General features: G+C 42.4%; 2 protein-coding genes across 2 annotated transcripts in view; both read left to right on the plus strand.

The window, feature by feature from the left end:
* Window positions 1–13719, plus strand: part of foxo6b (forkhead box O6 b) — a 45913-nt gene that overhangs the window by 26503 nt on the left and 5691 nt on the right. The gene's annotated exons all lie outside the window — the stretch shown is intronic.
* Window positions 11090–13719, plus strand: part of ctps1a (CTP synthase 1a) — a 219296-nt gene continuing 216666 nt past the window's right edge. The window contains exon 1 of the mRNA XM_079368525.1: window positions 11090–11101. The gene's annotated coding sequence lies outside the window, so the exon portion shown is untranslated. The remainder of the gene's footprint in view (window positions 11102–13719) is intronic.

The following is a 13719-nucleotide window of genomic DNA, read 5'->3' on the forward strand; positions in this document are numbered from 1 at the left end:
AGGGTGGAAACAATTCAGTGTCCTTGGAAACCCATAAGGCTAATTTGAATTTGAGACTGAGGACTTCTTCTTCTCTCTTCCCTCGCCTCGAATGACCTCCTCGCCCTTCTTCTTCTGCGCTCCCCAATCAGTTTAATCTCTCGCTCTGCTCATCCCTCCCAGATGCGCTCCCTCTCTCCCTTTCTCCCATCCGTCGTTCATTACCGCTCACTCTCACCAAAGCAGATTTCTTTCCGTGACGGATGGCGTTCTGTGAGCGCCCGTCCAAAAGGCTCTGTCAGATCTTCTGCTGGTGTAGTAAAAGCTGCGAGGCGGGCGGTTCAGTCGGGGACGTTGCATGACATTAAAGGGGGAGGCGAGAAGTGGGTTTGGTTCAGAGTCATTTTCGTGTCTTTGTCACCGCCTGGATCTAGTTGTGGTCGGCGTCGCAGTGAACATGTTAGCTATGGGAAAGCTGCTGCACGCCTTTTTAAAGAGGCTTTTTTTTCTCAAGGTCCCCCTCTTTTTCCTGCTCTCACCCCATCAATTTTCCCCGTGCATTATTCCTACAGTCTCTGTGGTTCTCAAACGCCTCGCAGGCATCTTTACAAGTCCTCCTCTTTCAACATCTTAACCGTAACCCCCCCTCCAGCCTTTTCTCTCCTCTCTCCGCTCTGCCCTCACTTTTCCTCCCCGTCTCTTTTTCTCTCTCTGTCTACGATGGTCATGTCTCGTGGGGGAAGACAGTTGGCAGGATGCAGGCTTGCTGCCATGGCAACAGGAACCCTCCCTCTCCCTAAGGTCTCCTTAGCAACTAGTAGCTTGGCATTGTAGTAATGAGCCGGCCCAGCATGCCATGCTAGTGAAGCACGAGATGTGTGTGTGTGTGTGTGTGTGTGTGTGTGTGTGTGTGTGTGTGTGGCTTTGTCTTTGCGGGGCTGATATGCACACCGTCAGATCGGGGTTTGACTTCTGTGGCGATGTCAATTAATAATACAGGATTAGAGGTTGTGTTAAATTTATGATTTGTGACGATGTACATCTATTTCCCCTGTGTTCAGTCAATTTCTTGTCAGTTTCTGAGATTGCATCTGCTCCACTGAAAGCCTTCTCCTGTAAGAGCGACAGTCAACACACATCATGCAGAATATTTGAGTTTTGAAAATGTGCTTACTTCAAAAGAGCAAATCTGACGAGAGATGTTTTCCCTTTTAAAAGAAATCTGAATCCTCCAAAAAGTGTATCGGTGTGAATTTGGTGTGAAAACAATCACTCTGAAGTCTCATGCATTTTTAAAGAGTGTATGCAGAGCTGGCTGAAAAGGACTAATTGAATCAAAAGACACTATGCAGTATTTATTACTGGCGACGTACTGTATTCTTTTCCTAAATTTGAAGTGATTACTATTCCTGTCTGGCTCTGGTATTTGAGTGTGGGCCCTGAAGCAGGTATCATGTTACAGAGGAGCGATTAAAGATGGAGCTAATGATGATCCATTATGAACGGAGACACACCACCCAAGCTGCAACGAAACAAGATCCACACAAATCTGTGCATGCATTTTGCTGTTGATAAATGTTCCTAGCAGAGGTCACTTCAAGATGTTTTACTGAGTTTAACTGTTTGCAACGCACGGCTGCCGGATTAATTTGACTAAAAACTGAATGATGCAACTTTTTTATTGTTAGTACCCTTTGTTTGAAAGACTTTAATGGGGGACAAAACCCCGTCTAGCATTACAACTCCAAATACTGTCGCTGTCGTATTCCACATTTGCCAACATTGGCTTTTCTTCCTCGTTTATCGTGACGTCATTTTGCGTATTTTTACATGTTTATTTCTGCTTCAGTCCTTACAATCTAAGCTAGAAGGTGATATAGGTCCATTTAACATCAAGATTGAGTAATGCAAATGTTTAATGACATAGAGAGAGATTGAAAATAAGAAAACAAACACTTGAAACATGTTGCAATTTAAATACAATCAAGTCACATGACAAAACAGGCTAATAATTATTTGAAAAAACTTTTTTTCTTGTTTTACAATTTCTCATTTGATCGTTATTCAAGCAAAAGAAAAAAAGTTCCAACATTGGTTTCTTGGGGTATGTTAAAAAGCTTTATATATTCTCCTCAGTAAATTAAACCTAAAGACGTGTGTAAATTATTTAAGGACATCACTTCGCTTTTCAGCGGCCCAACCATCCCCTGTTTCTCTTGCATTCACTTGTCTTTTGAGTCTTAACACTTAATCAGTTGCCATGCTGACTGAAAGCTTTATCAATTTGTTAGGGAAAAAGGGGACATAAAACCAGCTCCTTCCAGGGATAAACCTGCTCTCATGAACACAATGTAAGCCTGACACTGAATGCCGATTCAGTGTGACTATCAGGGCGGCGAGGCTCCCTGCTGAAGTGGTGATTTAAAGTTTGATACTTAAATCAAGCAGCAGTTTGGGAGCAAAGAGATAAAAGTTCTGAATATCCAACGATACCTGCCTTTCTTTATACCATGATGAATATTCAGTGCAAAGTGATGAATGTTCATGGTCATGTTTAAGTGGGTTCTCACTTCTGCTTTGGATTAAATCAAGCTAACCTGTAATTGAGGTGCAGACACTTCAGTACGAGTGGATCACCTCGTCTCCTTCTCCAGTCTGTTATTCTTTCAAGGCTTCCGAGTTGTGAGCAAAAACTCTTTTAGTTCTGGATGAAAGGGCCAAAAGTTGAACACAACAGATAGTTGTTATTCTCATGCTGAGTTGTGTGGCAGTGTCTGCTGTTTGTGAGTATCTTTCCAACTCTTCTAGTCAATCTCGCCTTTGTTTCTTTTTATTAATGTGCCATTCAGAGTGTCTCAGCTCCGTGTTTTCTGCCAGAGTATCAGCTTCTGACTGTGGATCAGTGCATTTGTTGGAGGTGTCGCACAGCCTCGGTGTGTGGATGGATGTGACAGCTGAGTGCTGAGGTGGGTGGTGCTCTCCTGAGACCTGATGGCAGGTGTGATCAGGCCTGTTTCTCAGCTTCTCCTTTGGCTCCCATAGGTGTCACGATGCTCCACCTGGCGTGTGAAAGCGCCCAGGGGAGGGATAGCAATCACATCCGTGGGGGTGGACTCCTTGAATGAGTGAGAGTCAAAGGTGGAGGTGACAAACTACACTTACTGTCTTCACTGTAACTGAGGGGCTTTTAATTCTGTATTTTCAACACTTTGAAGGCTTTTTTGGCAGCCTGTCTAATTAAGCATCACATCAAAAACTGCCTGCAGCACATCTGTCCTGTGGAGAACATAATCAGTTATTACATTAATGGTCCTGATTAGAAAAGTCTTTTGGAGCGCTAGATGGAGTTAAAGGAGTGCCATTAAGACGACTACATCGGCAGAGAAGGAAGAGAAAATACAGAAAAATGATTAAAAAATAGATTAAAAAAGTGAATTAAATAAGAGGAAATTACTTCTATACAAGACAGATTGATTGATTTCCACTTTTCTTTTAAATTTCACACTTTTCTGTGAATTTTTTCTCTTGATATTAAAATGATGTGAATATTTGAAAACTTTTTTTGATTGGAGAGAGCGAGAGTGATGTCACCTCAGTTTGGATTTGAGCCCTGGCCGCCCACCTGGAGGACGACAGCTTCCATACAAGGGGCGCACACACTAACCAGCGCCCCGTTACATCTGTTTTTTGACAAGCTGTCAATCAGCTGGTCCTCTGCCCGAGTATTATTCCATAACATTTATTTGACTTACCAACCCAACTTTTCTTATTTTGCATGGCTTTCCAATGACTCCATAAAGATTTGCCAAAATCCATTCCGTTGAAAAGGTCCAAATATCCCTTTAGTTCTTTGGTTTTTAGTCACATTATAGTCACACTTGTTGACTAGCTTTAGGAGAACAGAATGACAAAAGTAGGTAAAGGGTAGAGTAAAGCTGAAATAGAAACATTGATACCAGAAATCTAAACTCAGTTGACAACAAATACTGTCATAGCATGAAGGCCATGCAGGAAACTCCATGAAGTTTCACTAATACAGAACTGCACTTCAAGTCTTAGAGCAGGGCACAGTGGTGTCTCCCTCCCCCTTCAGTGTTCGTGATCTAAGGAAGGCCAACAGGAAGGAAGCACCTCTCGTGGGCACTCTGGGTCCATCACTCTTTACTGAGCTGGCTGTGACCTGAGGACCGGGCATCTCTGGCTCACAGAGGAGGATTTTCCGATCCCCTGCCCCGCTTTCAGATGCTCGTTAATCTGCCTGCTCTATTTTTATCTGCCCTCTCCTCCCGCCCCCGGGCTCTCCGCCTTCACTGGGCTCCTTATGTCCATCCGCCGAGGGACAGGCTGCCTCTGCACGCCGGCAGCTCCAATTAGAGGCCTCTCTGCTGGGGATTGGGCTTGCTGTCCGCCTCTGGCCCCTCAGGCTCTCTTCCCGTCTACCTTTCTCAGGTTAGCCCCAGACGCTTCCTCGCTCCACCCGTCTTTTCACTCCCTGTCTGCCTTGTTTCTCTGTCTTCAACCCCCCTCCCCCCCAGAGCTTGAGGAGCTCCACAGGGAGTAAGAGGGAGTGAAAGGCCTTCTGTCGCCTGAGGGCTGGCTCTAGTCCCTCGGCTGTACTTTGAGGAGAAGTTAACTGGTGCACCTTTCAGGAGGAAGCCTCAGTGCAACTGCTGGAGACACTAACTCTGATCGTTTTGTCACAGCTAGTACGAACTGAAACTGCTGCTTCCACCTAAACACCACCATTCATCCTCTTAGCAGAAAGGAAAGATGACTCTTGTCGTTGGCTGACTTCCAGAAGACCAACCAAGCCATAGATAAAAATAATCTTATAAAAGTTACAAAAAAAAGTTTTGTTCTGTTAACCTGCTGTATTTAATCATCCAATCATTCAAGGTTCACCTCCAAATGTTGATTTAACAGATTGAATTTTTAATCCAGAGGTGTAAATGTGTAAAAGAAAGTCTTGTAGTCATTGCTACGACTGTTACAATATATTTCTATGTTTGCAGCTTTCCAAAGCCGTTTTAGGAGCAGCAACAATAATGTTGTACATTTGCAATCAGTTTTGATTTTGATATCACCACAACACAACAAAACACAGCTCACGACACAGCTACCAAGAGTCTAGTCTAGACTAAATGATATGCATGTTTTGGTGCAGAAACCAAATTTAATCCACCGAGCAAACACAAGAAGAAGGCAGCAGAGGGAAGTACAAATCTCGAGCAGATCTCAATGGTTGAAAACTCTGCTGGGAAGAAAACAATACCAAGAGAGAGACAGATAACATGTAAAAAAAAAAGAAGAAGAAGAAAACCCAATTTATATAATCCAACAAATGTCCAACCTCTTCTCACTCCACGCCTTAAAATATGAATATTTTTCGTGTCTTTTTCAGAGTTCTTTCAAGGTATTGTTTTCCCCGAGCAAAAAACCTAAATGGTTTATTTCAGGAAACACATGTTTCCTTAATTCCCTAAGTCTTAACCCATAAACCACACTTTATCGCCATTCAAAATGGACTGTGAATGTCTTCCTCTCAGCTGACTGACACTCTCACATTTTGGACAGCTGGACAGGTTGCTCAGGGTTTCTTATATTGGTTGAGACGGCTGCAAGTTGTCTTATGAGTACAAGAGTTATGTTTCATTCATAAATCGTTCTGCCTGTCGATTTGAGTAAAACAGTAAATGAGAAGCCGTAAAGCATTCACACATACACCTCACAGCGGGGGACGATCTCATGTCTCACAGGAGGTAAAAAGAAAGTAGCAGAGTCCGGCGCACCAGTCACCGTCTATGGTCGGGTACCAATCTGAAGACATAAACATTGCCATCCCTCCAATTCACTCCCAGTCATTTTTCCTATTTCCTGCTGTATTCCCACATCAGCTCAGACTGACTTTACATGAACAGTTTAGCAGAGAGCTGGTAGAAAACATTCAGGTTAAAGTCAGGGTATAAAATTGGGCTACTTGCATTCACACGTTTTCAGGAGTTTTGTTCAAGTGTGAAAGCACCAAGAACAACCTACAATGTAAGTGTGACTGCACATCATCATTGTAACTGATCAGTCTCTGCTGATGCTACAAGTATCTTATTGTCTGTTGTTCTTGGCTCCACTGGATTCCTCTGGATGCTCTGACCTATTATTTTCCTGCAATCCACCATAAGAATAGCGTTTTTTTCCCAGCTTAGCCCCCACCCAAAAGCCTGCATGCTCACACCTTCTCCAACCCCATTAATCCCTCAGCCTCCCACTCCTTTATTCCCCTTCAAAGAGACAAGCACTGCCCGTGACATCAGTCACAGGAAGTGAATCTTTAGCGTTGACTAATTTCCATCGATTGCCTCCAGACAGGCTTAGCAGACGAGACCCATTCCCACACAGAGCCTGGCTGCTCTCATTTAAGTCTCCCCGCCTGCAGAAAACGCTCCACAATGAACACAGTCAGCGCTTTTATCTTCTCCCCCACTCCTGCTTATTATCAAATAAATGCGCAGCATAGAGAGATACCCATTGACAGGACCATGCATAATGACTCCTGGCTGTGTGAAATGGATTAATAAATAATGGTTGAGCAAGGGGAGAGAACGGCTTTGCCTAGTCCCAGTACTTCTCAACAAGGCGGAGGAACAACAATCCCCGAACAACACTCGGCTGGGTTGTGCAGGACCACATCTAATGGAGAGCTGCGCTGAATTTAAAAACGCAACACTCCTCTTGAATGCGTCATAAAATTAGAGGTGGGCTCCTTAAAATGTGAAGCAGTAAGCAGCATAAAATCCACTACATGATGTTCTACCCAATTCTCCAAAGAACCCCCTTCAAGAGACTTTTCCCCCTGTGAGGGAAGAGAGGTAAAAGCATCCTTTAAAAATGTCCAGGAGCAGAACTCCTCTGCAACCTGTTCCCCCTCTCACCGCTGACAGAGCTGCAGCAGAAGGTAAATCAGTTTTCTTTCTGTCTTCTGCTTTTACGCTCTCATGAGTATACCGACGGTTCGATCACACATATCCTGCATGTGCAAAACTCAATCGAAGAGGCAGACAGTCGAGCCTGCGAACACCAGAGGCCTTCTTGTTTTTTAACAAAGCATCCCCTCGCCTCCCCTGTCAGTGACATATTGCTTCATTAGCACTCTTGGCTTTGTGTATATTGACAGCTTTTTCAAAATGGCAGAGAGTAAAAGTGTTTCTGCCGTCTGCTTTGCACCAGAGGGGCTTAAGCAGACTATAAAACCCAAACGGAGTGTAAGATAGTGAAGTGTGCCCTGACTGCCACTGTACCTCCGTGCCAGAGCAATAATTCTGTCTGAGACACGGGGTGAAAAGGTCTCAATCTCCTTAACGCTAGATTAAGGAGCAGCTTGATCAAGGCGTCTTAAGTGCTTCATTTTGGAATCAGGATCAATAGCCGCTAAGAAGAATTGAGCCCGGAGCTTCGCTAGGTAGAGCTGATTGAATAGCGGCTAATGACCTCTCAGAAGCCACATACGCCACAGGAATAGCTTAGAATTTATGTTCTGCTGTTTGTCTTCATTTTTTGGGGTGAAAAATAGAGAAAAAAACAACTATAGAGAAAGGAGCGATGGGTCTAGAAGCAGTTGCCACAGCAAGCAGATGAAGTGACAGGGTCTTGTGTTAATGTTTACATCACAACACGAGACGATAAAGGAAAAACATGTTTTGTACCCGGAGAGGCGACAACAACGAGGCTGTGCTGTGACGTAGGGTGGGTCAATCCGTGCCCTTTTTTTTTTTTTTTTAAAGACCCGTGAAAAACCTGTGCTTGTTTTTTTCTAGGCTACCATTAACTGCCCGACCAATTATGTCCATCAACGCCGCGCCGAGCCGCAATCGCCATGATCCGACCAATCCCCACCCTGTCTCTGTGGTTTCAGGGTGAAACCCAGCTGAGGAGTGCCCAGAATTAACCAGGATTAGCCTTGGATTGTCGGGGATTACTCAGGCTGGAGAGGGATTAAGTATGATTGCCAGTTTGGGGCGGGTGGGGGGTGTTTGAGGCTGCGTGCGCGTTCACATTGCGGTGAACATGTGTCAAGTTGTGAAACATACATGATGCTGTTTGTTTACACGTGTACAATGAAGCCTTGACAAAAAAAATTATGAAAAAAAAAGGGAAACAATTTGACTTCCACACTATGTACACACACACACACACACACACACACACACACACACAATGTACACTACAGACAATGTAGGCCCTATAAGGTCCAGTAGACAGATGTATGTATTGATATGATAAAGTATTAATATATGAGACTTTTCTCGGCTCACACAAAGCCTCGTTCGGAGAATTGGCTGTAACAGAGAGGGAAAAGGGTGCAAAGGGTTACATCATTCTGGTTGCTATGCAACATAAACTGGATAATTTGCAATAGATGTAATTAGCTACCTAACCCAGAATAAAAAAGGGACAAGGGGGTTGAAAATAATAATAATCAAGAAAATTAGCCATTGCTGTGTTATTGCTGTTTTGAAATGGGGGATGTGGGCACACAGCATCCTGCTGAAGAGAACACGTTTATGGACATTTAAAAAAGACTGTGAATGCAGATGCACAAAAAGGATTGGCAAAAAACTAATACTGTAATGCAATCTATAGCTACAGACCTACAGCAACCTGTCTCAGCCTCACAGGGGTTTGACATCCAAACAAAGGATTTATTTCTTCTCTGATGGATTTACTCGGACTGCACGTATTTTTCTGTTTTTTTGGTCAATAGCATGTAGGGTCAGTTTGGAAATTCCAGGATTACAGGAGTAACAATAATATTTATTTAAAGAGAGCTCATCTAAATGGACATGAGACATTTCTTCACCAAGGCAGCAGAGGACAGATACCAGTATATTCGAGTCAAAAGAAGGGCCAGAAAATCATTTTACTGGGGAATAAAAGGCAATGAAAAAGAACAAAACTCAACATTAAATATGAAAAACTGTGGTCTAATTAAAATGTGTTTGAAGAAAAGACTAAACCTCTGCCCATGGGATGTCAAAGTACGTTTGTAAGCGGTCAGAAATGAAGCTGAGAGAAAGGCAACAAAAAGCCTTCAAACTGATTAGTTCAATCTTCAGATGTGTTCTGAAACATTCAGGCAGCCAGTGTCAACATGCTAAAACAGAAGTGAGTTTATCTCGTAGGGATGACGTAACTCTGCACACATTTTCATTCACTCATCACGTAGAGCACCACTCAGCCCGTGAAGACAAATGTGTGCTTCCTTTTATGGCTCCTCAGGGGCTTTTCTGAGGTCTAAAAAGGCCCCTGATAACGTCATCAGGGTCTAATAAAAATACAGTATTGAGTTAAATTTGGATTTTGACTACGAATTAAAGCACAGGATGTTAATCCATGTACTACCTTTTTTCTTCTTTGAGTGCTGTGTACACCAACTACTAGAAACAAGACAGTTAATAATCAATAATTTACACAAGGGCAAAGACCTTTAAACTCCACAATCTCAAGCTTACTTGCTTTTTAATCATCCATCAAACATAGTGGTCACACATATTATCCCTTTGATGATAGTCCCTGAGCTTTTCAAGACAGCTTACTTTGCCAATGAAGATAATGACTACCGTTGTATCAATTAAAAGCTCTAGAAAAAAAAGCATGTGAGCGCTGCCTGTTTGATGTTTTAAAGTTGAGTATTTCCAAGCCAAAGAATGGATTTTGATTCTGAACATTAAAAAGATATTCATCAAACTAAATACTATAATTCATGTAACAGCGTACACATCCTTCTTGTCTATTACGTCTTGTCTAAAACCACTATAAAACACTGCAATGTGTGTGACACTGTGCAAACAGTTGTTATTGTTTAAACAACAATAAAAATATGTGTAAAAAAAGAAAAAAAAGAAAAGGTATTCAGCAAATGTATTGCAAGACACCAAAGTTAAAATCCATTTTAAGGGATACTTTAGTATGTGCCTTGAAATGTTTGTTCTTTCGTTTTAGAGCATTGTTTGGCACGTTTTTCTAAAACGTTGTAAAGATCTGTTAGGTTAGTTATGTTAGGGCAAAGGGAAAGTTAAAAGACACATCATGGTGTCGGTTCAAATTATAACTCGCTGTTAACTTTTTGTTTGACACCCAAATCAAGCACTCAATGGGGGGACTTTATTAGCCTTTCTTGTTACCTTGATGGTTTAATTAAGTAGTTTTAACGACTTTTACGCCAAAGATGGACGTAAGCAAATGACAAAAGAAAAAAGAGTGGCGCTCTCCTTTTTGTAGAACATTGAATGAGCCAGTGCATGGTTCCATTTAAGTGTTCTGCTGTAATTATAAGGCAAACTGGAGCAGTGTGATGTATTCCCACACCCAGTCATAAATTGTTGCCTGGTCTGGCATATTGAAAAAGGGGAAAGACTAAAGCGTTCTGTGTTTAGACAGATCTGTGTGTCCACAGGCCATTAGCTAACCACTGGACTGACTATCCCCTGACTCAGTGAAAGCAGCCGAGTGCCAGGGTCAAACTCAGTCACTATTTGTGCATAATATACAATAGTAGAGCCAAACACAGTGCCGTGTGTTCATTGTAGGGGAGCAGGGTGGACTGGAGGACAGAATCAGTCACCGTTTTCTCTGGAACAGTCCGTCTCCTCCTGCATTAGTCGAAAGGCAAAGGCTGGGAGCAGAGGGAATAGGCCTCTCCGCTTCAGAGTCAGTCTTTCTGACAAGTTACAGTGAGGCGATCGGGGCTTCTCGCTGTGAATCTGCAGGATTCCACTGACAAAAGACTTTGCTGGAGGATTTCACGTATCAGCTCCTTCTCTGTGGATCACAGTTTGCTTATCAGTCACATCTCCTTTATAACGCGTTTGATTTCAGCGATAACCTTGGGGCTCTCTGCTTTCTCTGCATGTGATGGTTCACTCCTGAGTCATTTTGATGAATACGGGATGTAAGACTATAAGATATTAAAACAATGATCTCAAGCTGCCTCTATTTTTTCCCCTCATCTTTTTATTGTGTGATAGCTAGGAATCATTTGGGTGGTAGTATGGCAGTGTTTGATTGCAATGATTATTTTTTTTAATTCATATAATTTTAGGATATCTCCACTGTGATGTCAGTCATTGGTTTTAAAGTTTTGAGTTTGTCTTTTTGGACATCAAATTCTCTGTTTTCAGAGCCAGTAACCAGTCTCAGGGAAGTAGAAACATCGCTACACCCCTCTCCTTGTTGATAGGTCGCCATTGTAAAGACTTACCAGTCACAGGCAGCAACGCCTTAAAGCATACTCTGCTTTATTGTCTATTTGACTCAACATGGTACCACAATAATGCAAACACCATGTTTAGATACAGACTTGAACTGAGTCCATACAATCCTCAGTATACTCAGGAATTTACTCAGGAAACAACTCCATTGGAAAGTAGAGTCATTTTCTAATAGACTTATATAGTCAGACTTATTTTTCCAACCAGTAGAGTGCCCCCTACTGGCCATCAGATAGAAGTCATGTGTGACCTTTTTTTGTGGCTTTAGCTCTGAAACCATGTCCACTTTGGCATGAAGCCACTGAATTGATCAGCTGTACTGCTAACTGGACATTGGCTTTTTCCTTTTTGTTTGATTTGGATGTGTTTTACATTCATTGATGCGTCTCGAGCTATAGTTGCAACACCAATTTTTTTTATTTTTTTTTAGAGAAAGGACAAACTTACAAACAACAAAATAATTCTTTTGAGAAAGTCACACTTGTCAATCCAGAGTTTAAGGCTATCTCAATCTAGGGACTGACTGTGGTTTAAGTCAGAGCAGGTTTTAAGGTTAGAGGACCTTGGTTGTCCTGGTTAAAATACAAAAAAAAAAACCCACTTTATTTTGGTTATGAAACGATCATGGTCATGGCTATGAAACTAAAATGAAGTGTCCAAAGGAAGTGTGCAGATTCAGTCTAATGACTGGTTGACCCTTCCAACCACAACCATAATTCCTAGGTATGATCATAAACGTTTTTTTTTTTGTCTGAGCCAATGTTGAGGACGATTAGAGTCAAATTTACTTATTTTCTCTTTTTTGGAACTTCCAGGACTCAGGCATGTTTTGGTGAGGTGTTTCACTGAAACTCATGTGTGGCAAAGTAATTGACACACCTTTAAATAAAGAAAATAAAAAAATGTACAATGGCATTCGATGCCATTCAAACACTAATCAGCAGTAAATATAGTGCAGTTTTCAAGGGAGTAACAAGTTAAAGCAGAAGAGAAAGCTCGGTTTTATTGCAGATATTTGGATTTGTATTAGATTTGTCTATGTGTAGTTTTTGAAGTGGCATCTGTCTTTAAAGGGGCTTCAGTGTTTTGCAAACAAAAAGAAAAGAAACATGGCATCACCCTAATGTAATTTATTTGTGGACACTCTTATATTCAAACATTTCATAACCACAACATCATAACCTTACCACAGTACATCAAGTTCTTCAAGTTTAAAGATCACCAGCTGCCGGTTTCATGTGTATTTCAATTTATTCTTTAATGTCAAATTGCAATCTTTATGAATATACATCATGCATGTGCTGTAATTGTAGGTGGTGATTAGTGTCAAAACCAGATTTTCACTTTCACACTATTTCACAATTATGGTGAAACACTGTCATTGTAATGTCAATTTAGTCTTAATGTATATGGGCAATAACGCTGAGAGCTGCCACATTAGGGTACGATGCAGTTACCAGATGAAGAAACAACAGTCAACTGTTGTGGTATAATTGTTGCTCTGGTAGTTCTGCAAAAGCGCTGTCTCCCTCTACACACACACCTACACACACACACACCTACACACACTACTGCTAATCACAGCTTGGTACAGGTAGTGAGACGCTGGGACTACTGGTGATTGAGCCTCCCTGGTGGATTGGAAGCAGGAATCTGACAGACTCAGATAAAAGGCTGTTTGGAGTTGCCTGCAGCATCAAACAGCATCAGCCGACTCCCCCCCTCTCTCCCCCACCATCACCTCCCCTCTCTTCATTTCTCCCTCTTTTGGTTTACTCTGTTGCCATGGCTACACCCAGCCAGAGCCGTCATGTTGCGGAGGAACCTGTCAGGGTGCCGCTCTCAGATCACCTGATGCGGGTCGCCTCCACTGGCGGCCTCTTTCACAAGGCGTCGTCGTTCAATTTGGCTTTGATAAAGTCTGCGCTCCGTAGCACGCCGCGGCTGAGAAGTGAAGTCGGCCCATTTTGTCGCTGCATGTTGAGCTTGTGTAATTTTGCCGACCTGGTGTTTTGGAGCGGACCCCTCTGAACAGCATAAAAAAAAGGAAAAAAAAACATAAATACATCTCCTCTATCCAATTTCCATGTTTGTGAAGAGAGTGTCGTCAAAGCAGTGGGTTTTGAGTGGAGGATTGGACAAAATTACCTGTTAGGAGTCACGCTGAGAGGATGGGTGTGTGTGTGTGAGTGTGTTTGGTGGGAAGCTTTCCTATGTGAATGAGAATAGTAGTAGGTAGGATATAAGACTGATATGAAATCCACTTAAAGCTGAATTGCCCCTGTAAACATTTTGTGAGAAAGATACGACCTGCTGTTCTGGATGCTATGCTTTTCATTAATACTCTGCAACAACAGAAAGCTGTCACCTCTCGTAGATGGCTGTCCAGTTCACAGGCACATGGGTCTGTATTCTGCAAGAGTATAAAGGGGGTTAGGGGGATGGGGGGGGTACATATGCTGACTTTATGGATTGCACT

The sequence above is a fragment of the Symphodus melops genome (genome assembly GCF_947650265.1).
Source record: "Symphodus melops genome assembly, chromosome: 18".
Classification (NCBI taxonomy): Eukaryota; Metazoa; Chordata; class Actinopteri; order Labriformes; family Labridae; genus Symphodus; species Symphodus melops.